Source organism: Saccopteryx leptura, chromosome X, assembly GCF_036850995.1.
Source record: "Saccopteryx leptura isolate mSacLep1 chromosome X, mSacLep1_pri_phased_curated, whole genome shotgun sequence".
Taxonomy (NCBI): domain Eukaryota; kingdom Metazoa; phylum Chordata; class Mammalia; order Chiroptera; family Emballonuridae; genus Saccopteryx; species Saccopteryx leptura.
The window spans coordinates 56,437,956-56,447,294 of record NC_089516.1 but is presented as its reverse complement, the minus strand read 5'-3'; positions in this window follow the sequence as shown (position 1 = coordinate 56,447,294).

Sequence of the window (9,339 nt, the reverse complement as noted above, 5' to 3'; positions counted from 1 at the left end):
GCGAGATTGTCGCTCAACCACCACCACGGATGGAAAGCCTCTAGAGTCTTTTAATGGGAAGCAGGGCAGCTCTCAGCCCCACCTGTAAGAGAGCAACTCCACACAGGAGTCTATTGGACCTTACCTTTAACCCAGAATAAGGCTTTTCTAACCCTGAGAGTAGAAGGCCATCCCATCCTTGGGCTCATAGATTCTGGTGCTGATGTTTCTGTAATCAGAGAGGAAGATATAAAGGAAGGCTGGGCCATGTGGCCCAGACCTTTTGTACAAGGAGTTAGTGGAGTATGACCGGCCCAACAAGCCATCCGGCCACTCCATTGGACAGATCCTGACGGGGTGACTGGAGTTTTCAGTCCTTTATTTATGACTGAGTTGCCACATACACTTTGGGGATGGGATGTGCTGTCTTTACTCTGTGTCTCTATTACTAGTTAGCCCCCCCAATTCTAAAGGCCACTGCTCAATTTGCTCAATTATAAACTCCAGAACCCATCAAACTTACATGAAATACCGACCAACCAATTTGGGTTGAGCAGTGGCCATTAACAGCCTCTAAATTAAAAGAATTACACAAACTAGTTCAGCAACAATTAGAAGCCAAACATATTGAGCCTTCCACTAATCCTTACAATTCGCCTGTTTTTGTAATTCAGAAAAAGGCATCCGGATAATGGAGATTCTATCATGATTTAAGGGCTATTAGCAAGCACATGGCAAAGATGGTCACTTTACAACCAGGCTTGCCACATCCCTCTGCAGTGCCATGGGCTGCCCATATTAAAATTCTAGACATCAAAGATTGTTTTCTCTCAATTTTCCTCCATCCGGAGGACAAGCCTTATTTTGCTTTTACTGTGCCTTCTATTAATCATGCTCTTCCATCTCAAAGGTATCAATGGACAATTCTACTGCAAGGCATGAAAAATAGCCCCACCTTTGCCAGTACTATGTAAGCACGGCAACGCAAACATTACAGGAATAGTGCCTCATCTACCATTATATGGACGACATTAATAGCTCAAGTTGATCCTACGATCTTAGAAGAATCTTACCAGTAGCTCTTAACTAATCTGAATGCCATTGGGCTTTCTGTAGCACCAGAGAAAGTACAGACCTTGCCGCCTTTTACTTTCTTAGGGTACTGCATAGGGGAAGAAATAACACCTATTTCCCCTATGCTCGCAATCCCTCAACAATGCTCTTTACATGAATTACAAGAGCTATGCGGCCAAATAAACTGGATACATGGATACCTATCTATTTCTACTGCCAAATTAGACCCCCTATTTTCCCTCCTTGAGGGCGACATAGAGCCTACTAGTGTCAGCCTTCTAAGCAGCCAAACAGGTTATAGCAAATATCAACACTGCTATTGGCTCTGTGTCGACAGCTAGATTAGAACCTGATCTGCCAATCTCAGCTATTGTCCTAGCCACAGAAGGCACTCCTACCGGTGTCCTGTTTCAAAACAAAACCCTTTATTGGGTACATTTAGCATATAGTCAGCCATCTAAAATCACCCCCAGAAAGACTGCAATCTGCATTCTTGGTCGGAAGCTGCTGTGAGCTTGTGTCACCTTGTATGGCCGAGAGCCTGATGGACTTATTCTGCCAATTCCTCTTGACCATATACAATTTTAGCCAATGGTTTAGAAATGCAGACATTCTTAGCTAACTATACTGGAGAAGTAGACAATCACCTCCCCAATGATTGACTCTTATAGACCCTACAAAGAATCCCTCTACAAACTACCCCTCATTCATATCCAGCATTTACCCCTCTACTGCACAGCATGCTTGTGTTTACATATGCCAGCCAGTCCTATTGTGGAATAGTGTTCAAAGTACAAATGGAAGGCACTAAATTTCACAAATTTAGCTATGAGGGATCTGTACAAGTAGGTGAATTACTAGGCATTTACTATGTGCTACACCTTTGGCTACATGGCCCCCTTAATATTTTTTCAGATAGTGCTTATGCAGTACAAACAGTCAAAGGCCTTGCCCATTCCACCTTCTGGCCCAAGCAGACATTACTAGATAGGGCTCTCAGCCAGCTTAAAGAACTGTTAGAGGAGCGTCAACACCCTTGGTATATTCAGCATCTTTGCTCCCATTCTGGCTTGCCTGGTTCCCTAGCGACAGGCAACACACAAGTTGATCGTCTAGTTTTAACAGTCTCCCCTATTGAGCAAGCCAGACAACTTCATGCCCATTTTCATATGTCTTCCCATTCTCTCTTTCCCCATCTCACTCATGCAACCTACAAACACCTTGTTCATGTATGTAAACAGTGTGGGCCCTTACTGCCCTTAGGCCCCCTACAACCACAGAGTGTCAACCCTCGAGGCTTACACCCTAATGCTGTGTGGCAAATAGATGCCACTCATGTCCCCCAATTTGGCAAACTCTGCTATGTACATGTAGCAGTAGACACCTTCTCTGGAGCCATCTCAGCCACGGCCCTAGCAGGAGAAAAAACTACACATGCAATTCATGCCCTTCAACAGGCCATGCTTTGCCTTGGTGTACCTTGGGAAATTAAAACTGACAATGGGCCCTGTTATACCAGCAGCCAATTGTAGAATGGCGACCCAGAGACATCAAGCTTCAAATTCAAAAAGAAAGGGGGGATATGCCCCGAGCATCACCTCAGTGCTCCTCAGTGCTGTATTCACTCTCAATTATTTAACTTTTGATTCTGAAGGAATAACTTCTGCTTATAAACATTGGGGAGGCCTTCATAGCCAACCGACCCTGTTGCCATTAGTATACTGGAAGGACCCAGCCACAGCTCAGTGGCGGGGACCACACCCCCTTCTAACGCAAGGAAGAGGTTATGCTTATGTTTTTCCAGAAAATAGCTCGCATCCAATTTGGATCCCAGGAAGGAAGGTATGGCTACTACTGGAGTCCCAAGATGACCCCACTGACGATGCCTACAACACCTGTGAACCCTCTGATTCAGGAGATGGCCAGCCTCAGCCTTGATCAACGGCTGCCTGGAGGAGGTCCTCAGCACTCCAGGAGGAGACCTCGTAACCAACATGCTCATAACATAACCTGGGGAGATTTGAAGGCACTAGCAGAACAGGCTCAAAGATTAGCCCCTGATGGACACCCAGGTCCAGACACTCTATTCCTCCTCATGTGTACCATTATAACAGTGAACTCCCAGGCATGAGGAGATCCTCACGTCTGGGCAGCTATTCCCCACCCTGGCATAATTATGCCTGTTGAAGTTAATAGCCCACAGTTTCCAGCAGTATATTCCAGTAACTGCTCCCTTAGTCCCCTTTGTGACAATAGTGGCCGGGAATCCCAACAGTGGAACGGCACTATATGGGGTAACCTCAGTGACCCAATGCTACTTAAGTTTACTCTGAATAATAACACCGTCCCCTTGGAGGGGTGGGTCCTCCTTCAAAATCATACTACGGGGGACTTTGCTGAAAATGGTATTACCAACCAAGGCTCAGTACTTGGCCTACAAGCCCTCCTCCCCCTAGCTACCAACAGCTGGGCCCGCCCTGCTAACCTTGCCTTCCCAAGGTCGCCTCTTTGCCCATTCCTGTATGACGAACATCTAAGAACACTCCCAAGAGAAGGAATTCCCTGGAGAGACTGCCACATTGCCTCTGGCCTGGATGCACAGACCATCAACCTCAAGTTTGGCATCGGAAGTTGAGAGATGGAATGCAACCATATGCAGTACGTAGCCCATGGCAAGCCATCCATTCCATGTTTGGATGCTGGGACCTTTGTGAGAAGAAGGCATGCATAGACCTACGTCGATTTTTTTACAATCAAAATGGAACTGTGTTTAACGGCACCTGGAGGTCTCTGTAACACAATTGGAGGGAAATGACATCCCGAGCCCTCAGAGGAATCCCCTGTTTAAGACCCATTATAATTGTTTTAGTTCTACTAGGGTTGCATTGCATAATGCATAGCATTCAGAAGCTACAACAGCAACAAGCAGTCATCAAGCAAATTCAACTATCCTTAATTAAAAGAGAAGGGGGAGATGTAGGTAGAGCGCAGAGCATTTACCTAGCAGCTGTGGCTGATGCAATGCTGTGAGAATACTCCAGCTCCTGGAACCCTTCTGGGCACAGCCAGGAAGGGAGCTTGCCCACTATACTGAAATGACTCAATGCCAGTCAGGAAACCTCCTGACCTTTTTTGGCCATTTGCCCTGCTGTAATGTTCTCTTGGCTGAACCCATGTGTATAAGCTAGCTTACTTCCTTAATAAAGTAGATCTGTGTCACTGAACCTGGTCTCTGGAGTTTGGTCTTTGCGTGTCCATCATCCTCACCCCCAGCAGGCTTTGTCCTCATATAATCACTCCCATTCAAAGCAAGAAGGGCAACTAATATCACCTGGGTGATGGGCTTCCACGTGGGCAGCACCATCTTTAATAAAGTGAGCATAATATATATTATCTTCCCAACAATCCACCCCTATGCTCACTTTACTACCCACAATCTACACCACTGGCATCCCTGTGCAAGGAAATTAGGCACATTACACAAATTACAACAACATGACAAATCATACAGTTTCAACAATTACAAAGGTGCTCACCAGTCTCTGATCACTTTGCCAGAAGTGAAAATGTTCTCTGACTTCTTTCTTGCCATGGGAAAAGCTTCCCAGGGCAGGGTAAGGGCCTGCATCAAAGCCGCCCCCTACCCACATCAGGGTATTTTACATTGTTTAAAATCCATGTCTATCCAACAAAGGAGCCAGTACTCACTCTTGTCATAGTCCAGGAAATCAGTCCACGCACATGGGGATTCAGCCACCCCTCTCATCCCTGCCATCCTGGCAGGTCTTACACTGTCCCAAAGAGGAGCACATGGCAATGGCAGTCAGGATTTCCATCTCTCCTCCGGAGAGCATGATGGCGTTCATACGTATGTTCCAAAATCGCAGACGTACCAGGAACATAGTAAATATTCCTTGCTGCTGGGCTCTCAACTTCTAGAGACTGTGAATTGCCACTCCAGTCCGATTCTCCTCATCCTCCAAAGAGGAACTGGAAACATCAGCTCCTTCTGCCAGCCTTGCAGCCCCGGGCATGGCCTTAGCCCAGGCCACAGCCCTGGCCTCCCACCACTGCTGGCTCTCCACAGTGTCCAGGGCAATCTCCAACTCACGAACCTGCGATTCCTTCTCCAGCATCTGCTCCTTTTCCAAATCAATCTCATGAACCTGGTCAGCCTCCTCTGGTACTTGCTTAAGCTTTGGGGTCGGCATCTCTTTCTCCCACGTTTGCTCCAGCTCCTTCCACTGCTCGGTTTGCAGGTCCTGGGAAGCCTCTTCCACAGAGCTCTTGGTTTCCACACACATGACTGTAAAAGTCAGCCAGCCTATGGTCCCCAAAAGGACAGTCATGAGGAACCATAACAGCAGCCGGTCCTCTACTCCACACTCAAAAGTGGTGGTGGCTCCTTGCCAATCTGTATCGAATCCTGCCACAGACTATGCCAAATGTAAAGCCAGTAGCCAGGGCCATAATCACAGCAGCCTGGCCCATGCAGGTTCACATTAGATTTGGACAGACGGTAATGAAACAATTGAGCCAAGAACTAGTGGGCCATTAACTTTAATCCTAGCTTGCATCCGTCGGGCAGGTAAAAACACACACTGGGTTCCAAAACCCACTCATTCAGTTCGCTCACAAAGATACTGACTTATCTGAGTTTCCTAGAATCAAAGGTTTCTAGCTCACCAGCCTTATTCACCTCTGTTCCCCATCTCCTTCTCTCTGCACAAACTCTGCACAAACTGGCTTCTCCTTCAACACTCCCCCATCTTGGCTGCTTCTCCTGGCCTCCTCCATGTGACCTCTCTCTCTGCTTTCCTCTATGCTCTCTCCTCTAATGCCAATCTCAGGAACCGAGAGAGCAAGCTCCCGGTCTGCCCTCATTTTATAGTGTAGAAATCAAAACCTTTAATCCGATATACAAATAAGGAAGTCTCTGATATAAAGTCACTTATCTGAGGCATAATAGAATTCCTCATGAGAGTGCACCACCCTACATCAAAAAGGGCAGGAAAGGCTTAGTCCTAAAACCAAGCCCCAGGCTAGAAGAATCCTGCCTGCCCACAGCCCACCCCAACACATATTAATATAATCATGCTTATTCCAAGCAAGAAGGAAAATTAATATCACCTGGGTGACGGGCTTCCACGTGGGCAGCACCATCTTTAACAAAGTGAGTGTTGGGCAGATAAAATATATTATGCTCATTTTGTTAAAGATGGTGCTGCCCACGTGGAGGCCGTTGCCCAGGTGATATTAATGTGTGTCTCTGAGGGCTGTGGGCAGGCAGGATCCTTGTAGCCTGGGGCTGGGTTTTAGGACTAAGCCTTTCCCACCCTTTTTGATGTGGGGTGGTACAATCCAATTATGCCTCAGATAAGTGACTTTGTATCAGAGACTTTCTTGTTTTGTATATTGGATTAAAGGTTTTGATTTCTACACTATAAAATGAGGGCAGAACAGGAGCTTGCTCTCTCTCGGTTCCTGAGATTAATATTAGAGGAGAGAGCAGAGGAGAGCAGAGAAAGGCCATGTGGAGGAGGCCAGGAAAAGCAGCCAAGATGGTGGAGTGTTGAGTGAGAAGCCAGTTTGTGCAGAGTTTGTATCTGGGAGAAGGAAGGAGATGGGGAACAGAGGTGAATAAGTCTGGTGAGCTAGAAACCTTTGATTCTAGGAAACTCGGATAAGCCAGTGGCTTTGTGAGCACTGAATGTGAGTGGGTTTTGGAGCCCAGTGTGTGTTTTTACTTACTCGCTGGGTGCAAGCTAGAATTAAAGATGATGACTGTAAAGCCAGAAGCCACGGCCAGGGCCACTAACACAGCAGCCCGGCCTATACAGGTTCGCATTGGATTCGGACAGTCGGTAAAGAAACAGTGGAGCCAAAAACTGATGAGGCATAGTCTTTAATTCTAGCTTGTACCCGGCGGGCAAGTAAAAATACACACTGGGCTCCAAAACCCAGTCACATTCAGTGCTCACAAAGCCACTGACTTATCCGAGTTTCCTCGAATCAAAGGTTTCTAGCTCACCAGCCTTATTCTCCTCAGTTCCCCATCTCCTTCCTTATCCCAGATACAAACTCTACACAAACTGGCATCTCACTCAGCACTCCACCATCTTGGCTGCTTCTCCTGGCCTCCTCCACGTGGCCTTTCTCTGCTCTGCTCTCTAATGCTATTCCAGGAACCGAGAGCCTAAGCTCTCATTCTACCCTCATTTTATAGTGTAGCTTCACAACCTTTAATCCAATATACAAAATAGAGAAGTCTCTAATACAGAGTCACTTCTCTGAGGCATGATTGGATTGTACCGCCCCACATCAAAAAGGGTGGGAAAGGCTTAATCCCAAAACCAAGCCCCAGGCTACAAGGATTCTCAACACACATTAATATCACCTGGGCGACGGCCTCCTCGTGGGCAGCATAATCTTTAACAAAGTGAGCATAATACATTCCATCTGCCCAACAATGGCCCATCAGTTTTTGGCTCCATTGTTTCTTTACCGACTGTCCGAATCCAACGTGAACCTGCATGGGCCAGGCTGCTGTGATGGTGGCCCTGGCCACTGGATTTACAGTGAGCATAATATATTTTTATCTGCCCTAGAACCACCATCATAGTCGCCTGGCCCATGCAGGTTCTCATTGTATTCGGACAGATGGTAATAAAACAACGGAGCCAAGAACTGGTGGTTTGTTAGCTTTAATCCTAGCTTGCACCCAGTGGGCAAAGAAAAACACACACTGGGCTCCAAAACCCACTCATTCAGTGCTCACAAAGCTACTGACTTATCTGAGTTTTCTAGTATCAAAGGTTTGTACCTCACCAGACTTATTCACCTCTGTTCTCCATCTCCTTCTCCCTGCACAAACTCTGCACAAACTGGCTTCTCCCTCAGGACTCCACTATCTTGGCTGCTTCTCCTGCCCCTCTCCACATGGCCTTTCTCTGCTCTCCTCTCTAATGCTAATCTAAGTTACTGAGATAGCAAGCTCCTGGTCTGCCCCACTTTATAGTATAGAAACCAAAACCTTTAATCCAATGTATAAACAAGGAAGTCTCTGATACAAAATCACTTATTTTAGGCATAATGGGATTCCTCATGAGAGTACACCACCCACATTATGTAACAGTCAAGGGTGTGGGGAAAAGCTTATTCTTAAAACTAAACCTCAGGCTATAACAAACTGGCCTGCTTACAGCCTGTCCCCTACACACAATGCAAAGTATAAGCGAGCAAACATATATTTAAAAACTTATTTGACCAACAATCTATCTAAAGCCATCAATGGTATGTTGAAATTTCCAAGTATGATTGTTGTAAAGCCAGTAGCCACGGCCACCTTCACAGCCACCTGGCCCATGCAGGTTCACATTTGATTCAGACAGATGGTAATGAAACAACAGAGCCAAGAACTGGTGGGCCATTACCTTTAATCCTAGCTTGCACCCAGCAGGTGAGAAAATACACCCGGCAGGAAAACACTTCCCTTTCCATTCAGGGCTCCCAAAGCCACTGACTCATCTGAGTATTCCTAGAATCAAAGGTTTCTACCTCACCAGCCTTATTCACCTCTTTTCCCCATCTCCTTCTCTCTGCACAAACTCTGCACAAACTGGCTTCTTCTTCAGCACTCCACCAGCTTGGCTGCCTCTTCTCTGCAATTCTAATATCAGGAACACACACACACACAGAGAAAGAGAGAGAGAGAGAGAGAGAGAGAGAGAGAGAGAGAGAGAGAGAGAAAGGGAGCACCAACCCCAGTCTCTTTTATTTTATATTGTAGAAATTAAAGCCTTTAAGCCAGTATACAAATAAGAAAGTCTTTGATACAAAGCTACTTATCTGAGGCATAAATGGGATTCCTCATAAGAGTGCACCACCTCACATCATGCAACAGTCCAGGGTGTGGGTAAAAGCTTAGTTTTGAGAAGACCTTAGTATCAGAAGGGAGGGAAAGGCTTAGTCTTAAAACTAAGACTTAGGCTATAGTGACTTTGCCAGCTTACAGCCGGTCTCCCACACCCAAAGCAAGCAAACATATATATCATATTTACAAACTTATTTGACTGACTTGTGTTTTTGCCTTTCTGTTTTTAGATCAGTTTTTAAATTTCTTATATATGTTGGTGGTCCCTGATTTGGTTCAGATGTATTCATAAGTGTTATGTCTTCTTGCTAGTGTACCCTTTATCATTATGAACTGTCCATCTTTGTCTCTGGCTACCTTTGTTGTCTTGATATCAGCATTGTCAGATATTAATGTGGCTATACATGCCTTTC